Below are 22,439 nucleotides of genomic sequence, written 5' to 3'. Positions count from 1 at the left end.
ATGTCTCCCAGTTAGGCTACTCCGGGGTCAGGGACCCACTTGAGCAGGGAGTCTGTCCCTTCTCAGATCTCAACCTCCGTGTTGGGAGATCCACTGCTCTCTCTCTTCAAAGCTGTCAGACAGAGTCGTTTGCGTCTGCAGAGCCTTCTGCTGCGTTTGTTATTATTTACTGTGCCCTGTCCCCAGAGGTGGAGTCTACAGAGACAGGCAGGTTTCCTTGAGCTGCTGTGAGCTCCACCCAGTTCGAGCTTCCCAGCAGCTTTGTTTACCTACTTAAGCCTCAGCAATGGCGGGCGCCCCTCCCCCAGCCTCGCTGCTGCCTTGCCGGTAGATCACAGACTGCTGTGCTAGCAATGAGGGAGGCTCCGTGGGTGTGGGACCCTCCCGGCCAGGTGTGGGATATGATCTCCTGGTGTGCCTGTTTGCTTAAAGCAGTCTTGGGGTGGGAGTTACCCGATTTTCCAGGTGTTGTGTGTCTCAGTTCCCCTGGCTAGGAAAAGGGATTCCCTTCCCCCTTGCGCTTCCCAGGTGTGGCAATGCCTCGCCCTGCTTCAGCTCTTGCTGGTCGGGCTGCAGCAGCTGACCAGCACCGATCCTCCGGCACTCCCCAGTGAGATGAACCCAGTACCTCAGTTGAAAATGCAGAAATCACCGGTCTTCTGTGTCGCTCGCGCTGGGAGTTGGAGACTGGAGCTGTTCCTATTCGGCCATCTTGCTCCGCCCCCCTGAGTATTTTAAGTTGAAGGAACCTGAAAAATCACAGGAGCAGGAAGTTACTCTCTGACCTCCCTCCCTTCTCCCCTGAAGACCCTAATGTGACAGGTGTTCTGCCCTGAATGCGAAGAGAAGAAGTGTCACGCTTCTTAGAGAGGCTAAGAAGAATCTGGACAGACAGACCTTGCTATGTTCCTTCCAGTTTATTACCATTAGATCATACACTTTTGTCCTCCAATCATACTTCTTCTGCACAACTATTCGTGAAATACAGAGTTTCGCTGCGTTTTTGGCTCTTCATTTCTGACAGCTTCTGTGTCATGTAGAACTATAGTTAAGTAAATTTATTATGTTTTCCTTTTGTTAATCTGTTTTTCATTACAGGGGTCTCAGCTATGAACCTTGTGATGGGTTGAAGAAAATATGTTACCTTATCTCCTCTTTATTGCCGAGTGCAGAAAGCTGGTCTAAGCCCTGGATGTTACAGTTCTCTTGTCTATGGCATGTATTTGTATTTCAGAATCAAAGTAAAAGAAATCCACATTTTTAATATTATCAAAGAAACATACCCAAACAGCTGAATTATCCCTCTAGTATTTACACGTTTGAGTAGAATAGGTTTTCTAAATATCTAAGTTGCCTAAAATTCTAAATATCTTTATGAAGTTCTTTTTGTTAGAAGATAATTGGCCATGGGTATTTGAAAGAAAAGTTTCTAGGACTCTTTGGTTGTTTCCTAAAAGTATGGTGTTATAAAAATGTTTGCTTCCTACTCACAGTCAGTGAGAGGTAAGGGTATCACATTCATTGGGCACCACCCAAAGAATACCCTGGACTGGGGGACTTGGATGTTTTGGAAGATTGTTCAGAGAATGTTTTTGACCATTTCTGAGTGAGATAGTATAGAGAGTAATGGGGATGGAGGAAGGAACGGATAGCATGGGTTATGTCTGTGTGATTAGATGAATTGTCGGAATCAGAACCCATTTTATCCTCTGTGATTTGTCTCAAGCCCCCACGAGCCCCAAGTCAAGCACCCAGCCCCGCCGTTTATTGTACATAATTAACACATTGTGGTAAATTAAACAAGTACTATTTTCTGTCACTTCTGATTCTACTTAAATGAGAGACTTTATCACGAGCAATTTGCCACTCTTTAGCATTGTTCTCAAGGGCAACTTGCCCCAGTGATTCTTTGCATAGAAAGTCAGCACCTTCTGGCAATACAGGAAGAAGGTGGGAGTCAGGTGGGTTAAAAATAGAGAAGAAAAGAAAAACCAACACCTCTGACCTGTAGAATGTGGGGCAAATATGTTGGCAATGTATAATAGAATCCAAGGTTGAAAGGGATCTTTCAAAAAAATCTCAGTTTTAGTTCTCACGGAGTGAAGCAATCATTTTTATAACCGTATGTCTGATATCCACCCCCCACCCCACCTCTTCTTGAATGTCATCCGTAATTCTTGAGTATCAGTCTGTTCCTTTGTTGCTAGAAATGCCTTTCTTAAGACAAGTGCTGTCTTCATAGAACCTCTAGTCTTGACAATCCTCTACTTGACAATTCTTCTAATAGTTGAAGGTAGCTTTCATGTTTCATTACTTTTTCTCCAAGTAAAAAAATCAGTGCTTTAATAGCTCCTGATATTGTTAACCAACCTCCTCTGAAGATACACAGTAAGTCCTTTTTGTAATTTCCAAAGCCATGGGGCTGTGGTTTAAAATACATTATTATCTAGAACTTAATTTTTTAAATTATGTAAGTAATACATGTATATTATGCTGAATCATTCATAATTCCACCCTGAAGTAACCACTGTTTACATTTTCATGTGCTTTTCTTTATGTATTTTATATCATTTTTTAAAGTAGGTTATATAAATAATTTTGAGTCCTGCTTTGTTTCCAATGTTATGGTTCCAACAATTTTCTATGTCTTTAACGCTCTTTTAGAAGATGTCATCAGCAATTCATCCTATATCCAGTATTCTCTTCTGATAATACCTTCTTCTTGACCTCTTCACCCTAAGTATCTGCAAAGATTCTTTTTAAAGTAGTTAGTCAACATCAGGAAGATGGCTACAAAGACTTGAAGAGCTGGCCTGGTAATCATTGATAACAAAACACTTCAGGTACAACAGAAAGCCAATGCTTTCTATTTGAAAAGTTAGCTTAAACTGAGAACACTTTCTTCTTTGTTGACTAAGTCTTCCTTCTTGAAAAGACATTTCTTAAGCAGATAAAGAAATTTACACCCTCAGTTCATAAGGTATTTAATGTTTATATTCTCATGATGACAAACGGAGAGCCATTAGCACAAGGAGACTCTCTCCTGATGACAGAGGTGGATCTCCAGTGAAAGGAATCAAGTGAAGGTAAAGCAGCACAAGGCTTTGTAACCATAGTTACTTTAAGTCTAAGATTATAAAGCTATTGTTTCCATTATGAAAGATGCATTAACATTCCTTTATGTCTACTCTTGGAAACCTTGTTATCATGACTAGCCTATTTACTTACGTATCTCTTAAGAGGTGGTCAGACTTAACTAATTCTTAAACATTAACCTTGAAGATATGTTCTGGAGGGTGGGAGAAGGGTTTTACTCTTTGAAAATGGGATGGAGTAAATTCAATGAAATGCTCTAATTCTGAGCGTAGCAGAAACTTTACCTTATGGACTTAAGAATTTGCTTCTACTTAATCTAGAAAATTCTGGAAATGCCCTCTTATATCAATATGCATACACCTGAATGAAGTGAAGGGTGAAATGGGGGTACTTTGGAAAGCAATCCTAAAAAGAAAATTGTTATGTATTTAGCAGTAAATCATTCTTTTAGTTGTAGCAGCTGTGTTCTTGTAAATGGTGAAAATATTCATGGTAAAATATGGGAATCATTCATATATTCATGACAATGAAGTTTCATGGTAAAATATGGGAATCATTCATATATTCATGACAATGAAGTAGGATGTTCTTTTATGACTAGGCTGTTACCACATTAAAAGAAACTGCTGCCTCAGATTTTTTCTTTTCCCCTTTATAGCAAATATTCTAACAACCACACAATTTTATCATTTGCATTGAGCACTGACTACAGTAAACAACTCTATCATTGTAAAAAGCACTCTCTCATTGCTATTTCCATTTTTGAAGAAGGAATAATAGTGTGAGTTGTTCCTAATTGTTTATAATAAATTTTCAGCATTAAGACGTTTTTAACTTACTTTTCAAAAACATTCTAAACATCAGTCTTAGCCTTATTAAAGACTTTTTCTGAAATTTTTTATTGCCTTGTGGAGCAAGAGGAACTTAACTCTCACTGAAAGCAGGCCTATATAATTTAATATGATAATCTTCCCCAAATAGACTCTACATGCTTACTCGGGTCCTGTGCATCCAGGAAATTTTACTTGGACACAATTTTCTCAGAGAAGCCTTCTGTTTCTCTGCACCAAAGCAGCCATGCTACCAACACACTCCCTGATCATATTTTAAGTCCTCCTAGCACGCTAATTTTCTTTATTTGACTCAGCACATTTTAAATTCTTACTCAATTCTTGTCTTTTTCACCAAGTTTAAAACTATGTCAAAGTAAACTATCTACGCTTTCCTAGTGTTGTTTCCTCAGGACCATGCATAGTGCTTTGCACATGGCTGGCCTTCCATAAATGTTTGCTGAATGAATAAAACTGATGCATTAAATGTGCTGTGTTATGTTCCCTGAAGCATGAACTTTTCCATAGTACCACTGTATCAGTTTTGTCTGAGAAAAAAAGATGAGAAGTGCAACTCCATGCTTTGGAAGGCAAAAATCTAGAATATCTGACTTGACTCATGCTCATAGTTAGTGACATAGCCTACCCTCTTGGATTAAGCTTGAGACTTTCTCCCTCTCACCCCAACCTCTATTCCACCTCAGGAAGAGTATAAACATAAACCAAGGGCAGTACTGGGTGATGAGCAAGGATATGAAACCTTTTATGTGACAATAGAAGTTAAAACATTTTGTGTTCCCATAGTAAATATTGTGATTGGGAAGAACTATTTGTCTCCTTGAGAAGAGTATAGAGACTTTTTCAACTTGACTGTTTCCTTGAGGATAAGGAAAGAAAATGCATTATTACAACTGAAAATGAATGAATGAAGATCCAGGGTAAATGTATTGTGGAAATAATATTTCATGGAAGATATTCCCCCTTTATTCTAAGCACTGCCAAAAATGATTTGATGCTGAATGTAACATTCAGGGTAAAATAATAAGATCAGAAGGGAGTGTATTATAGTTATATTAATCTAGTCCGATCCTTTGAAATCTGTGTCAAAGTACTGACAAAGCAGTTATTTCCAAATACATTTGGAAATGTATTTATAATAAAAGCATACTATCAAATAAATACATGTAAGACAAATAATAAATTGCCTTTGCTGAAGTGAATAAAGTTAGATTAAATTCACAATTACTGTAAAACCAGCATATTGTGAATAACAAACAAACAAAAAACCAACCTGTAGTCTGGAGCTCCATGTTCTGGTACAACATTTTGTCTTAAAATTATTATGGACATTATGATAAATTATCATAATCTGTTTGAGGTTCAGCTTCACCACAGGTAAAAATACACTTAAATTAAATGACCTTAAATATTCCTACCAACTTTACTATTGTATTAGTCCATTTTCATACTGCTGATAAAGACATATCCGAGGCTGGGAGGAAAAAAAGGTTTAATTGGACTTACAGTTCCACATGGCTGGGGAGGCCCCAAAATCATGGTAGGAGGTGAAAAGCGCTTCTTACATGGTGCAGTAAGAGAAAATGAGGAAGATGCAAAAACGGAAACCCCTGATAAAACTGTCAGATCTTGTGAGACTTATTCACTACCACAAGGACAGTGTGGGGAAAACTGCCCCCATGATTTAAATTTATCTCCCACTGGGTCCCTCCCACAACACATAGGAATTATGGGAGTACAATTCAAGATGAGATTTGGGTGGGGACACAGAGGCAAACTATATCATTCCACCCCGGCCCCTCCAAGTCTCATGTCCTCACATTTCAAAAACAATCATACCTTCCCAGCAGTCTCCAAAGACTTAACTCATTTCAGCATTAACCCAAAAGTCCACAGTCCAAAGTCTCATCTGAGACAAGACAAGTCCCTTCTGTCTATGAGCCTATAAAATCAAAAGTAAGCTAGTTACTTCCTAGATACAATGGGGGTACAGGTATTGGGTAAATACAGCCATTCGAACTGAGAGAAATTGTCCAAATAAAGGGGGTTACAGGTCCCATGCAAGTCCGAAATCTAGGGGGGAAGTAAAATTCTAAAGCTCCAAAATCATCTCTTTTGACTTCAGGTCTCACATCCAGGTCACGCTGATGCAAGAGGTGGGTTCCTATGGTCTTGGGCAGCTCCACCCCTGTGGCTTTGCAGGGTACAGTTTCCCTCCCAGCTTCTTTCATGGGCTGGCACTGTTTGCAGCTTTTCCAGGTGAATGGTGCAAGCTGTCAGTGGATCTAACATTTTGGGGTCTGGAGGACGGTGGCCCTTTTCTCTCAGCTCCATTAGGTGGTGCCCCATCAAGGACTCTGTGGCCCCTGCGGGTAGGGGGGTGACCAGCAGGGACCCAGGAGGGACTCGGATTCCACATTTCCCTCTGCACTGCCCTAGCAGAGGTTCTCCACGAGAGCCCCGCCCCTGCAGCGTACTTATGCCTGGGCATCCAGGCTTTTCCACACATCTTCTGAAATCTAGGCTGAGGTTCCCAAACCTCAATTCCTGACTTCTCTGCACTCGCAGGCTCAACACCACGTGGAAGCTGCCAAGACTTGGGGCTTGCACCCTCTGAAGCCATGGCCCAAGCTCCATCTTGGCCTCTTTCAGCCACGGCTGGAGCAGCTGGGACACAGAGCACTAAGTCCCTTGGCTGCACACAGCACTGGGACCCTGGACCTGGACCGCTAAACATTTCCTCCTAGGCCTCCTGACTCGTGATGGGGGGGCCTGCTGTGAAAACCTCTGACATGCCCTGAAGACATTTTCCCCATTGTCTTGGTGATTAACATTCAGTTCCAAGTTACTTATGCAAATTTCTGCAGCCGGCTTGAATTTCTCCCAGAAAATGGGTTTTTCTTACATTGTCAGTCTGCAAATTTTCCAAACTTTTATGCTTTGCTTCCCTTATAAAATTGAGTGTCTTTAATAGCACCCAAGTCACCTCTTGAATGCTTTGCTGCTTAGAAATTTCTTCCATCAGATACCCTAAATCATCTCTCTCAAATTCAAGGTTCCACAAATCTCTAGGGCAGGGGCAAAATACTGCCAGTCTCTTTGCTAAAACATAACAACAGTCACCTTTGCTCCAGTTTCCAGCAAGTCCCTCATCTCCATCTGAAACTACCTCAGCCTGGACCTTATTTTCCATGTCACTATCAGGGTTTTGGTCAAAGCCATTCAACAAGTCCCTAGGAAGTACCAAACTTTCCCACACTTTCCTGCCTTCTTCTGAGCCTTCCAAACTGTTCCAACCACTGCCTGTTACCCTATTCTAAAGTCGCTTCTACATTTTCAGGTATCTTTTCAGCTACACCCCACTCTATTGGTACCAATTTACTGTATTAGGCCATTTTTATGCTGCTGATAAAGACATACCCAAGACTAGGAAGAAAAAGAGATTTCATTGGACTTACAGTTCCACATGGCTGGGAGGCCTCAGAATCATGTCATGCATGTCTATGTGAAAAGAATTTCAACAGACTTTGTGTGAGTAATAAATCTTTTTAATCACCTGGGTGCAGGTGGACTGAGTCCAAAAAGAGAGTCAGCAAAGGGAGTTAGGGATGGGGTAGTTTTATAGGATTTAGGCATGTAGTGGAATATTACAGTCAAAGGGGGTTATTCTCTGGTGGGCAGGGACAGGGGTCACAAGGTCCTCAGTGGGAGAGCTTCTGAGCCAGGAGAAGGAATTTCACAAGGTAATGTCATCAGTTAAGGCAGGAACCAGTCATTTCCACTTGTTTTGTGATTCTTCAGTTGCTTCAGGCCATCTAGATGTATATGTGCAGGCTTGGGCTCAGAGGTCTGACATTCCTGTCCTCTTATATTGGTAAGAAAAGCAAAACAAGATAGTGGTAAAGTGTTGGGGCTGCGAAAATTTTGGGGGGTGGTATGAAGAGACAATAGGTGATGTTTCTGAGGGTTGCTTCAAGTGGGATTGGTGGCAGCATGGGAAACTAGAGTGGGAGAGATCAAGCTGAAGGAAGATTTTGTGGTAACGGGTGATATTGTGGGGTTGTTAGAAGGAACATTTGTCATGTAGAATGATCAGTGATGGCTTGGATATGGTTTTGTATGAATTGAGAAACTAAATGGAAGACACAAGGTCCTAATAAGAGAAGGAGAAAAACAGTTATTAAAGGACTAAGAATTGGAAGGACCCAGGACATCCAGTTAAGAGAGTGCCCAAGGGGGTTCGGCATGATTATTTGCTTGGTTGGTGAGTTTTTGAGCTCTGTCCTTGAGTTTTTTTATGTTGTCATACACCAGACCAGGTTGATTTAGGTAAAAACAACATTCTTCATTTAAAAATATACAGAGTCCTCCTTTTTCAGCAGTAAATCAAGGCCTATTCCTGTCTTATTATATTAATAATAAGAAAAACAGAACAAGATAGTGATGAAGTGTTGGTGTCATGAGGAGAATGGAAAGCTGTTTGGTCATGTTTGCAAATTGATTTTTGGGGGTAAGGAAAACTAGTGTACATGTGCCTGTCTAATTAACAGGTAGACACACGTAGGTGGAGGAGCCACAGAGGAAGAAGAGACCTTGTGTAAGGCAAAACTGGAAATGTAAAGTGGGTGAAAGAATTGCAGTGTGTTTTTTCAGCAAAGGTCATTTATCCACTCTAAGGGGGAGTTAAGAGTAGTGGTTGGGGGATAAGACCAGGGCCAGCTATGATGGTTTGGAGAAAAAATATAAGCCAGTAGTGTAGACAAGGGCAGGGCACTTATGGATAAGTAAGAACAAAGAATAACAGTATTACTAGACACAAGATAGCAGGGATGAAAAGTTTTTAGGATGCAGTCTAAGTAGTGGGGGTGACTGCGTAAAGCCCTGTTGCAGAGTAGGGTAAGGATGAATAGACCTAACAAAGTGAAAGGATGTATTAGGTTCATAAGGCTTACTACTGTTCTTTAGAAATGTGGGTGAGTTTAAGGGAAGTAAGAGTGAGTACTTGCAACTTCTAGGAGGAAGAGGAGATATCAGACTGGCTGGCTGACGGACACAGCTTTATTCTGGAATGGTGAACCCAATGGGGAGCGTCCTGCAGGTAGACGGCAGTTGGGGTATTATAGATGACTAAGTAGGATCCAGTCCATTGAGATTGTAGAGTTTGAAGGGTCAGATTCTTAACCAGAACTGATTGTCCAGCTAGGATATCTTTATAGGCCTGGGAATCTGGAGTAGGCAAGAGAAGATTAGCAGCCTGGCGAAATTCCTGTCTAGCCTGCTGGAGGACTGGAATATAGTCACCTAGGGGGCTGCTGTCTGGGACGAAGTTGGGGCTGAGCAAGAAAGTGAATTATGTCTGACAGAAGGGAAGAAATGACCACAATGGCCTTCTCAGATCCTGTAGGAAAGGCTTCCACGTATCCAGTGAAAGTGTCTTTCCAGACAAGAGGTATTTTAGCTTCCTGACTTGGGGCATGGGAGTAAAGTCAGTTTGCCAGTCCCGGGCAGGGGAAAATTCGTTTCTGGACCAAATGTCACGTGCATCTGTGTGAAGAGACCACCAACAGGCTTTGTGTGAGCAATAAAGCTTTTTAATTATCTGGGTGCAGGTGGGCTGAGTCCGAAAAGAGAGTCAGCAAAGGGAGATAGGGGTGGGGCAGTTTCATAGGATTTGGGTAATAGTGGAAAATTACAGTCACAGGAGGTTGTTCTCTTGTTGGCAGAGGCAGGGCTCACAAGGTGCTGGGTGGGGGAGCTTCTGAGCCAGGAGAAGGAATTTCACAAGGTAATGTCATCAGTTAAGGCAGGAATTGGCAATTTTCACTTCTTTTGTGATTTTTCAGTTGCTTCAGGCCATCTTGACATATATGTGCAAGCTTTGGCTCAGCGGCCTGACAGTGGGAGGTGAAAGGAACTTCTTACATGGGGCAGCAAGAGAAAATGAGGAAGACACAAAAGTGGAAACCCCTGATAAAACCATTAGATCTCGTGAGACTTATTCGCTACCACAAGAACAGTATGGGGGAACCACCCCCATGATTCAAATATCTCCCACCAGGTCCCTCCCACAACATGTGGGAATTATGGGAGTACAATTCAACATGAGATTTGGGTGGGAACACAGAGCCAAACCATATCAACTGCTTCGTGACCCAAAATACTCCAGGTGTTCAAAGACCTCAAGATGGCTAGCGATGATGCTGCTTCTTGCATTGGAAGGGAAGGGGAGGTGTACTGAAAGGAATAAGCTAATGAGAAGATGGAGGTGAAGAGAAGGCAACATGTTTGTGGATTAGCATATGAATAAATGCATGAAAGAATGTGTGTCAGTTACCTAGGGTTGCCATAGCAAAGTACCACAAACTGGGTGGTTCAAAAAGACAAAAATTTATTGTCTCACAGTTTTGTATGATGAAAGTTTAAAACTGAGGTGTTGGCAGGCCCATGTTCCCTCTGAAACCTATAGGGAAGAATCTTTTTTCTAGCTTTTGGTAGTGTGCTGTTAATCTTTGACCTGCCTTACGATGTAGATGCATAGCATGGCTAGCACGGCATTTATCTTGTGTCTCTATCTCATTCCATGGGTATCTTCCTATAAAGACATCAATCAGATTCAGTTAGGGATCCAATCTACTCTAGTATGTATGACTTTATCTTAATTAATTGCATCTGCAATCAGTCCATTTCCAATAAAGTCACATTCTGAAGTACTGGGGGTTAGAACTTCAACATATCTTTTGGGAGAAGATGTTATTCAACTCATAACAAATTGCATCTGAGATAATCCTCAAGTAATTTTTCTCAATCTTTTATCCAGTATTGCCCCACTAAGACACCCCTTTGGATATTTTCTTCATAATTGCTCCTCCGAGAAATGTTAATACCACAGATCTATTCTATATCTCTTTAAATTATTTAGCCCTTTGAAAATCAAACACCATTGTTGTATCTAAGAATCTAAGGGTTTTGTTTTGGGTTTTGTTTTTTGCCTATCAGGAAGTATCCATTTTTATGTTCTTGATAACTGAGAATACATGTTGAGAATTAGAGAAAAATTCATATTGTATGATCAAAGGAAGCCTTTTAATATATATATGGTTATTATTATATTGTATAATAATATACATATAATAATAATATATATTGCTATTATTTTGTTTGCCTGGACCAAGATATTTTCTCTGTTATAAATAAAATGCTGTATTGTTTTGTTTTGTGTTAAAGAGAAATTATACAGTAAACATTTTGAATTATTCTTTCTTAATAGTTTTCTTATTTTCAGGGTATTAAAATGGTTATTCCATTTTAATGGAATTCCAGGGGTTTTTTTTGTTTGTTTTTTTTTTAACAGAGTCTTACTCCATCACTCAGGCTGGAGTGCAGTGGCGTGATCTCGGCTCACTGTAACCTCCGTCTCACATGTTCAAACAATTCTCCTGGCTCAGCCTCCTGAGTAGCTGGGACTACAGGTGCATGCTGCCATGCCCAGCTAATTTTTGTTTTGTTTTGTTTTGTTTTGTTTTGTATTTTTAGTACAGACAGGGTTTCACTGTATTGCCCAGGCTGGTCTCGAACTCCTGAGCTCAGGCAATCCGCCCACCTCAGCCTCCCAAAGTACTAGGATTACAGGCATGAGCCACTGTGCCTAGCTTATTCCAGGTAATTATAATCCAGATTATTTCATTGATTACTTGGAGCCATAAAATATGTTGAATTACCATGGATATTTGAAAATGAGTTTTAAAAATTTTATTTTTTAATCAGAAACACTCTTGGCTGTGGTTTGAATAAATTCTTTTTCATATTGTATATAAGTTAAATGTATGAAAGCAAGATAAAATGATCTAAGATTCTTTGTAATACCCATGTGGGTTTCAGGCTTTTTAAATTGGAAGTCAATACATGACTAAGTTGAGTGCATAGGAAAGAAATCTTGGTAGAGAGAGCATTACTACTGTGGATGAATTACATATGTTCTAGACAATAAATTTTGCTAAGAGAAGAGATCAAGAAGACAAAAGGACAAAACCAAGAGAAAGAGGTCTCAAAACCAAGAGGGAGGTAGAAATGAAGCTGTCTTTATTCACAAGTGACATAATTGTCTATGTAGAAAACCTGAAAGAGCCAACAAAAAACCTCTTGGTACTAATAAGCAAATATTAAAAGGTTGCAGGATACAAGATTGATATACGGAAGTCTATCACTTTCTTATACATCAGCAATGAGTAAGTGTAATTTGAAATTAACAACACAATACCATTTACATTAGCACCCTAAAAAATAAAATATCTCAACATCTTGATATTGAGGGTTCAGGTAAAGACCACTGCAATAAAGCAAATATTGCAATAAAGCAAGTCACACAAATGTTTTAGTTTCCCAATGCATACAAAAGTTATGTTTACATTATATGTAGTCTATTAAGTATGCAATAGCATTTTGTCTAAAAAGCAATATATGTCCCTTAATTTAAAAATACAGTGTTGCTTCCAAATGCTAACAGTCATCTGAGACTTCAGTAAGTCATAATCTTTTTGCTTGTGGAGAATCTTGCCTCAAAGTTGATGGTTGTGGACTGATCCAAGTAATGTTTAGAAAAGATTGGGATGACTATGACAATTTCTTAAAATGATACAACAATGAAGTTTGCTGCCTTGATTGACTCTTTTACTCACCAAAGATTTCTCTGTAATGTGAGATGCCATTTAATGATATTTTACCCCCAGTAGAATTTCCTTAAGAATTGGAGTCAATGCTCTCAAACCTTGCTGTTCCTTTATTAATTATGTTTATGTAATATTCTGAATCCTGTCTTGTAATTTCAACAATGTTCAAAGAATTCTCAGTAGGAATAGATCTCACCTCAAGAAATCACTTTCCTTGTCATCTATAAAAAGCAACTTCTCACCCATTCAATATCATGAGATTACAGCAATTCAGTCACATCTCCAGGCTCCATTCCTAATTCTAGTTCTCTTGTTATTTCTACCACACCTGCAGTTACTTCCTCCATTGAGGTCTTGAACTTCTCAAAGTCATCCATGGTTGTTGAAATCAATTTCTTCCCAACTCCTGTTTATATTAATATGCTGACGTCTTTCATGAATTATAAATGTTCTTAATGGCATCGAGAACAGTACATCTTTTCCAGAAGGTTTTCAATTTACTTTTCACACATGCATCAGAGAAATCACTATCTATGCAAACTATAGCTTTATGAAATGTATTTGTTAAATAATAAGACTTGAAAGTCAAAACTGCTTCTTGATCCATGAACTGCAGAATGGATGCTGTGTTAACAAGCATGAAAACAACATTAATCTCCTGTGCATCTCCATCAGAGCTCTTGGGTGACCAGGTGTGTTTTCAATGAATAATAATATTTTGAGAGGAATCTTTTCTTTCTGAGCTGTAGGTCTCAACAGTGGTCTTAAAATATTCAATAAACCATGCAATAAACAGACATGCTCTCTCATCCAGTCTTGGTTGTTCCATTTATAGGGCACAAGCAAAATAGATTGGGAATGATTGTTAAGAGCCCTAGGATTTTTAAACTGGTAAATGAGCATTGACTTCAACTTAAGGTCACCAATGGCATTAGCCCCTAACAAGAGAGTCAGCCTATGTTTTGAAGCTTTGAAACCAGGCACTTACTTCTGTCTATCTATGAAAGTCTTAGATGACATCTTCTTCCAATATAAGACTATTTTGTCTACATTGAAAATATGTTCTTCTGTGTAGCCACCTTCATCAATTATTTTAGCTAGATCTTCTGGATAACTTGCTGTCACTTCTACATCAGCATTTGAAGCTTCACCCTCCACCATTATGTTATGGAGAGAACTTCTTTCCTTAAACCTCATGAACAAACTTCTGCTTGCTTCACACATTTCCTCTGTAGCTTCCTTACCTCTCTCAATCTTCATAGAATTAAAGAGAGTTCACAATGCAAAGGAAAATTGTGGACAATTGAATCTTTTCCAGAAGAGCCCTAGCTTTTGGCCTACCTTAGCTTCTGACATGCTTTCCTCACCAAACTTAATCATTTCTAGTTTTTGATTTAAAGTGAGAAACAGCTTACTACATGGATGATGAAAAAATCTGTACAAAAGTCACCATGATACAAGTTTGCCTGTGTAACAAATCTGCACATATATCCCAAACTTAAAAGTTAAAAAAAAAATAAGTGAGAAACATGTGACTCTCCTTTTCACTTGAATACTTACAGGCCGTTGTAGGGTTATTTATTGACCTAATTTTAATATTTTTGTGTTTCAGGGCATAGAGAGGCCAAGACAAGGGAGAGAGACAGGGAAATGGCTGGATGATGGGGCAGTCAGAACACACACAACATTCATTGATTAAGTTAACCATCTCATATGAACAGTTTGTGGCACACCAAAACAATCACAATAGTAACATTAAAGATCACGGATCACAGATAACGAAAAGAGACATAATAATAATGAAAAAGTTTGAGATATTGTGAAAATTACCAAAACATGACAGAGAGACGTGAAGTGAGCACATGCTGTTGCAAAAATCGCACCAATAGATGTGCTTGATGCAAGATTGCCATGAATATTTAACTGTAAAAAATACAGTATCTGTGAAGTGCAATAAAGTGAAACACAATAAAACAAGTTATGCCTTAAATATACCTTAGGTATGCACTTAGGAATAAATCCAACAACATTTTGTACAAGATCTATATGATGAAACATAAAACATCCTGCTGAAAGAAATCAATGAATTAAATAAATGGATATTCCACATTCATTAAGAAAAATATAATATTGTCAAGATGTTCTTCCCGCCTTGATCTATATTCAGTGTAATCCCAGTCAAAATTCCAGCAAATCATTCTGTGAATTTTGGTAAACTATGTCTAAAGTTTATGTGGAGAGACAACAAGAGACTTGCCAACACAATGTTGAAAGAGAACAAAGTTGAAGGACTAGTAATACCCAACTCTAAGACTTACAATAAAGCTACAGTAGTCTTACCATATGACCCAGCAAGTGAGTTTCTTGGTATTTACCCAAAACATTGAAAACTTACATCCACACAAAAACTTCACACAGATATTTATAGCAGTTTTATCCATAATTGCCAAAACTAGGAAGCAAACAAGATAATCCTTCAGTAGAGTGAAGGAATAAGTAAATGGTGGTACATTTTCATAATAGAATATCATTGAACACTAAAAGAAATGAACCATCAAGCCATTAAAACACATGGAGAAACCCGAAATGCATATTACTGAGTGGAAGAAGCCAGTCTGAAAACCCTAAATATTGTATGATTACAACTATATGACATTCTGGAAAAAGCAAAACTATGGAGGCAGTAAAAAAATCAGTGGTTGTCGGGGAATGTGGGGAAGGAGGGATGAATTAGAGGAGTACTTTTTAGGCCAGTGGAACTATTCTTTATTCTTTATGATATTATATTAATGGATACATGTCATCCTACATCTATGAAATCCATAAAATGTATACTAGGAGTGAACCCTAATGTAAACTATAGATAAAGACTGATGATGTATTAATGTAAGTTGATCAGTTGTAACAAATGAACCATTCTGATGTGGGATGATGATAGTAGGAGAGACTATGTATGTGTAGGGGCAAGGAGTATATGGGAACTCTGTACCTTTCACTAAATTTCTCTGTGAACTGCTCTAAAATATAACACCTATTAAAACAACAGCAGCAAGAAGGAGAGAGAGTTTCAAGAAGAAAAAATGGATCCTTGCTTCTAAGAATTAATCTGGTAAGGGAAGAATGGTAAAGATTGAGAAATAAAAGAAATGAATCTTTATTTGCATTGAGTCTTTATTTGTATTCAAAGATCATGGAGTAGGTAATACCAAATAACAATAGATGTTACTTGTACAGATTTATGAAATTTTAAATGATGGCTTTCACATTTTGATTTGATTTGAATCTTTAATTATATATGATAGCTTGTGAAAGATATCTGCAAATTAAATATGAATATCTTAGAATAGGGTACCAAACCCATATCACATAATAGAACAATTGCCCAATTATGTTCCTGAGACAGAGTTGTAATTTCTAGAACAGATCAACCTAGGGGCTTTGTCTGAGTCCTGGTGGGGATTGAAACTCTATTTTCCACTGAATTTACCCTTAGGAATACAGATAGTCTCCAACTTATGATGGTTCAACATGCAATTTTTAGACCTTACAATGGTGCAAAAGTGATATGCATTCAGTGTGAACAGTACTTCTATTATGGTTTTGTGTTAGATTTTTCCCATAATGTAGGGTAATGGAAGTGTTCTGAGCATGTTTAAGGTAGGCTAAGCTAATCTATGACATCTGGTAGATTAGGTGTGTTAAATACATCTTTGATTTATGATATCTTCAACTTACAATAGAGCTCAACTCATTGTAAGTCAAGGAGTATCTGTATTTAAACTATGGCTGCTAGCTTCTCTCTCCTGGGGCAATCACTGTCCTATGAGGGCCTCAACACTGTAGTGGGTTTTACCTCTAGGAATTCCACCAGGTTCTCATGGTAAAGAGCCAAGAAAGATCACTTTGTGGTTCTGGGAATTTGAGGTGAAAAGTAATCATCGTGAAATATGCTCTGAGTGTTCTCCATAACAAAAGCCTACTTTTCGGATGAAAATAGTCTGCCAAAACCTCTGCCAAAATCACCTGAGGGAAAAGCATTTTCCTGACTCCAACCCAGCCTACCCCCTGCTCCTAGCCTACCCCCTTATCCCCAGCCTTCCTGTGTCACTTAAGGGATGTGAAAAGCTAAGAAACAGTTGTGAAGGACACAGGCCAGGGATACAGGCCCACTAAAAGAACCGAAATGTAATCATAAGATTATAGAAAGCTTCCCCTCTTCAGTATTTTACAACCATACCAACAGGACTCCGTTTAATAACAGTGGGTTATAGCTGAAATAACTGCAAGATGCAGACTCTATCAAAGAATTTCTTAAGAAAAGTCCAAAGAAAATAGGGGAGACAAAAAAATGACACTATAAAAGTTTTAAGCCTCTGGAATGCACAGCCATAGCAAATATTAAATAAAGCCCAACTCCTAGCTGGACTAATATAAATCCTCACACTAAAATATACTCACCTTACTTTCCATTACCTGACACACCTTTTTTTTTTTTTTTTTTTTTTTAAAAAAAAGAAACATTACAAGTCATGCTGAAAGGCAGGAAAAAGTACAATCTGAACAGACAAGAAAAACATCAAAAATCTGACTCGAGTATGGCATAGATTTTTGAATATCCTTAACCAAAATGCTTAGGGCAGAAATATTTTTAGATTTTGGAATATTTGCACTATGTTTACCAGTTAAGCATCCCAAATCTGAAAATTCAAGATCTAAAATGCTCCAATGAGCATTTCCTTTGAACATCATATCAGCACTCAAAAGATTTGAATTTTGGGGTATTTTGAATTTTCAGATTTGGGATGCTCAACCTGTACCAGACAGAGAACTTTAAAACAACTATAAATAATACAAAAGGGCTATAATGCAAAAAGCTGACAATGTTCAGAAACACATGGATAAAGCAAGCAGAGGAATAAAACCCAAAGAAATCATCAAAAGGAAATCCTAGAAAGCAGAAACACTAACAGAAATGAAGAATGCCTTTGATGAACTCATGAACAGACCAAGCACAGCTGAGAAAAGAATCAGTGAACTTGAAGATAGAAAAATAAATTAGAAAAGAACATCCAAATACTGTGAAACAATTTTAAAAGGTATAATGTATAGGTAATTTTAATACCAGAAGGGAAAAAAAAGAAGCTTAAGTGAAGAAATATTTGAAGTAAAAATCGCTGAAAATTTTACAAAATGAATGGCAGACACAGTTTAGAGAACACTAAGCAGGACAAATAACAGCAAATATATAACTTTATATATTATATTTGAGCTGTAAAAAACTGAGGACAAGAAGAAAATCTTGAAAGAAGCCAGAGGGGGCCAGGTACTGTGGTTCACGCCTATAATCCCAGCACTTTGGGAGGTCGAGGCTGGCAGATCACTTGATGCCAGAGTTCGAGACTAGCCTGGCCAACATGGTGAAACCCCATCTCTACTAAAAATACATAAATTAGCCAGGCGTGGTGGTGCATGCCGTAATCTCAGCTACTCGGGAGGCTGAGGCATGAAAATCACTTGAACCCGGGGCTGGAGGTTGTAATGAGCTATTATCGGGCCATTGTACTCCAGCCTAGGCAACAGTGCAATACTCTATTTAAAAAATACAGAAAAAGAAGCCAGAGGGGGGAAATATATCCTTGCTTAGAGAGGAGCAAGGATAAGAATTATAATGCACTTTTTATCAGAAACCATGCAAACTAGAGTGGAGTGAAATATTTATAAAGTTTTGAAAAAATAAAACCACCGACTTTGAATTCTGTATCCACCAGAATCATTCTTCAAAAGTGAGGGAGACATGAGCACATTCTCAGACAAATAAAAAGGAAAATTACATTGGTCCAGAAACTTGGAACTACATCAATAAAGGGAAAACACTGGAGGAGAAATAAATGAAGGTAAGATAAAATCTTTTATCTTTCTTATCCTTAATTTATCTAAAAGATAATTGTTTAAAGCAATTATAGTAATAAATTACTGAATGATTATAGCATATAAATAAGTGAAATGAATGATAGCAATGTCATTGAAAATGGGAAGAGGAATTGGGAATAATCTCTTACAAGGTACTTCCCCTACAAGTGAAATGGTAGAGTACTATTTTATGTTAAACTTAGAGTCATTAAAAATATATATCGCAAACTCTAGGGTAACCGCTGACTTTTTTTTCAAGAAAAGAGAGGAGATAAAATGGAGCGAAACGAAATTCTCAATTAAATTAGAGAAAGCACAAAATAAAATGAGTGGGAACAAATAACAATAATACAAATAATAGAAGACAGTTACAACATGGTAGATACTAATCTAGCTTCATCAATACTCTCTTTAAATGTAAATGATCTGAAATGCTGCACGTTCTCACTTATAAATGGGAGTTAAACCTTGGGTACTCATGGACATAAAGACGGCAACAGTAGACCAGGGACTACTAGATGGGAAAGGGCGGATGAGAGTTGTAAGCCTCTTGGGTACTATGCTTAGTACCCAGGTGATGGGATCATTTGTACCCCAAACCTCAGCATCACACAATGTACTCAGATAACAAACCTGCACATGCACCTTCTGAATTTAAAATAAAAGTTACCAAAAAAAAGCAAAAATTAAAATAAATAAATAAATTAATATGAATTATCTGAATACACCACTTAAAGGACAGAGATTGTCAGAGTTGGATTTTTTTGCAAACACTACCATATGTTGTCTACAGGAAAGCCACTTTAAATATAATGGCACAGATTGGTTAAAACTAAAGAGATGGAGAAAGATATGTCATTACACTAATCAAAAGAATGCTGAAGTTGCTATACTAATTTCAAACTAAGCAGACTTCAGAACAAGAAAACATGTCAGAGATAAAGAAAGGCCTTAAATAATGGTAAAGGGGTTGATTTGCCAATAAGACAGAACAATCTTTAATGTGTATATAATTAACAACAGAGTATAAAAATACACGTGGCAAAAATTTATGGAACTGCAAGGAGAAATAGACAATCTACTCTTATAATAGAAGACTTCACCACACCACTTTCAGTAATTGATAAATCAAACAGGCCAGAAAGTAAGGACATAGTTAACTTGAACAGCAGCATCAATCAACTGCATCTAATTGACATTGATAGAATACTTCATCTAATAGCAGCAGAATAAACATTCTTTTCAAGCTTACTTGGAAAATTCACCAAGATAGACCATATTCTGTGTTACAAAACACATCTTAATAAATTTAAAATAACAGAAATCATATAAGGATGCTCTGAGATCACAGTGGAATTAAGCTAGAAATCAATAAAAGAAAGACAGATGGAAAATGCCAATGTATTTGGAAATTAAACAGGACACTTTTAAATAACACATAGGTCAAAGAAGTCTTAAGGGCAATAAAAAATATCCTGAACGAATAAAAATGAAAATAAAATATTAAAAAGGATGGGATACAAAACAAACAGTGCTTAGAATGACTTTATTTATTTATTTATTTATTTGTTTGTTTGTTTATTTATTTATTTTAAACAGGGTCTCACTCTGTCACCCAGGCTGGAATACAGTGGCATGATCACAGCTCACCATAACCTTGACCTCCCAGAATCAGATGATCTTCTCACCACAGCTTCCTGAGTAGCTGAGATTACAGGTGCCCACTATCATGCCTGACTATTTTTTGTAATTTTTGTAGAGACGGGATTTTTGCCATGTTGCCCAGGCTGGTCTCGCCTGGGCAACAAGTGATCCACTCGCCTCAGCCTCCCAAAGTGCTAGGATTACAGGTGTGAGCCACAGTGCCCGGCCTAGAGTGACATTTATAGCATAAAATGCAAATAATTAGAAAAAAAGAAGGATCCCAAATAAGTAATCAAAGCTTCTGACTTAGGAAAATACAGAAAGAGCAATTTAAGCCTAAAGCAAATAGAATGAAATAATAGAAATTAGGGCACAAATATTTGAAATGATCAATAACTTTGCTATAACTTTAAGTAACCTAATCAAGAAAAAAAGACAAAAATTAACAATATGAGAAATGAAAGAGGGGTCACAACTACTACTGTTCCTACTGACATTAAAAGAATAATGAAAAAATACTACAAACAACTCTATGCCCACAAATTTGATAACTTAGATTCAATGGACCGTTTTTTTGAAAGGCAAAAACTAAAGAAGAAAGAGATAAGTTCATTCAAAAAGAAAGAGATAATTTTAATAGTCAAAAGAACACAGAAGGCAACTGAAAGGATTTCCAATAACTAAAGGTGTAACAATTTCAACAATAAAATCACCAGTGTTGAATTATGACCGAACTATAATATATTCAAACTACAATATACTGAACTATAATAATGTTATGTAATATACTCATGAATGTTAATCCATGAGTCTACACTGATATAAGACATTGTTAAATAAATAAATAAGTGGACTAAAAGAGATAAATTTATCATTCAGATAAATTCTAAATAATTTCTGTATATTCTCCACCCTAAATGAAGTGAAGCATAACTTTCCATTACTGAAGTATGAGCTGCTCATTGTGACATCTTTCCAAATAATACAGTATGGAAAGAGGGAATGAAGAGAGTAACTTTACAGTGAAGAACTCTTATAAATATTCCTTCAGCTAGGTGATCAAGAATAACATCAACAATTATGTCAGCATGTTGATAGTATGTACCCTTTATACAATGTGATGAAAAGGGTAACATACTTCCGTGATTGTTCCCAAAAGACTCATCCTCAGTTTAATCATGAGAAAAACAACAGCCAAATCACAATAGAGAGTCATTCTGCAGAATACCTGATCAGTACTCCTTTAAATGGTGAAGGTCATCAAAACCAAGAAAAGTCAAGAACTGTCGTAGCCAAAAGGAGCTTAAAAAGACATGACAACTAAATGTAACATGATATCTTGGTTCATTTGTGCTGGTGTAACAAAATATTTATTTCACACAGTTCTGGAGGTTAGTAAGTCCAAGATTAAAGCCACCAGCAGGTTGCATGCTGGGCAAAGACTGCTCTCTGCTTCCAAGATGCTGCACTCTCTGGAGGCAAGGAATGCCATGCTCTTAGAAGAGCAAAAGAGCAAAAAGAGCCTAAACTACTTGCCTGCAGCTCTTAAGGCACTAATCCATTCATAAGGGTGAATAATAATGTGTCAATATTTGTTCATTAGTCATAACAAATATACCATACTAATGTAAGATGGTAATAATAGGCGAATGTATATGTTTATGTGGTTGGGGGGACATGGGAATTCTCTGTAGTATCTCTGCAAGTTTTTTTTTTTTTTTTTTTTTTTTGAGACAGAGTCTTGCCCTGTTGACCCGGCTGGAGTGCAATGGTGCACTCCACCGTGTCCAGCCTGCAATCTTTATCTAAATCTAAAACTGTTCTACAAAAGAAAGTTTATTTTTAAAATAATGACTCTTCAATGCTTGGCAATCTTACTTGATGAAAATTATTTTCCTTTGAACATGGTCACGTCAAATGTTATTTACTTAAGTTGTCCTATAATAGAATAGGGACTGTATCAGTTTCCTAGGGCTGCCATAACAAAGTAACACAAACTGGGTGGCTTAAACACCAGAAATTTATTGTCTCACCATTCTGGAGGATAGAAGTATGAGATCAAAGTGTTGTCAGGGTTGGTTCTTTCTGAGGGCTGTGAGAAAGAGTCTGTTCCATGCCTCTTGCCTCACTTCTTGTGGTTCGCTGGCAATCTTTGACATTCCTTGGCTTGTAAATTCATCACCCTGATCACTGTTTTCATCTTCATATGGCATTCTCCTATGTGCATGTCAGTCTGTGTCCAAATTTCCTTTTTATAAAGATACCAGTCACATTG

General features: G+C 37.9%; 1 long non-coding RNA gene across 1 annotated transcript in view; it reads left to right on the top strand.

The window, feature by feature from the left end:
• LOC103221291 (uncharacterized) overlaps window positions 1–20,803 on the top strand; it is a 42,213-nt gene extending 21,410 nt beyond the window's left edge. Inside the window, exons 3-4 of the long non-coding RNA XR_012095648.1 lie at window positions 18,379–18,504; window positions 20,120–20,803. This is a non-coding gene — a long non-coding RNA (uncharacterized lncRNA). The remainder of the gene's footprint in view (window positions 1–18,378; window positions 18,505–20,119) is intronic.
• Window positions 20,804–22,439: the final 1,636 nt, after the last annotated feature.

Source organism: Chlorocebus sabaeus, chromosome 15 (genome assembly GCF_047675955.1).
Source record: "Chlorocebus sabaeus isolate Y175 chromosome 15, mChlSab1.0.hap1, whole genome shotgun sequence".
Taxonomy (NCBI): Eukaryota; Metazoa; Chordata; class Mammalia; order Primates; family Cercopithecidae; genus Chlorocebus; species Chlorocebus sabaeus.
Note: the sequence above shows the minus strand (reverse complement) of the source record. Positions and strands in the feature narration are given on the sequence as shown.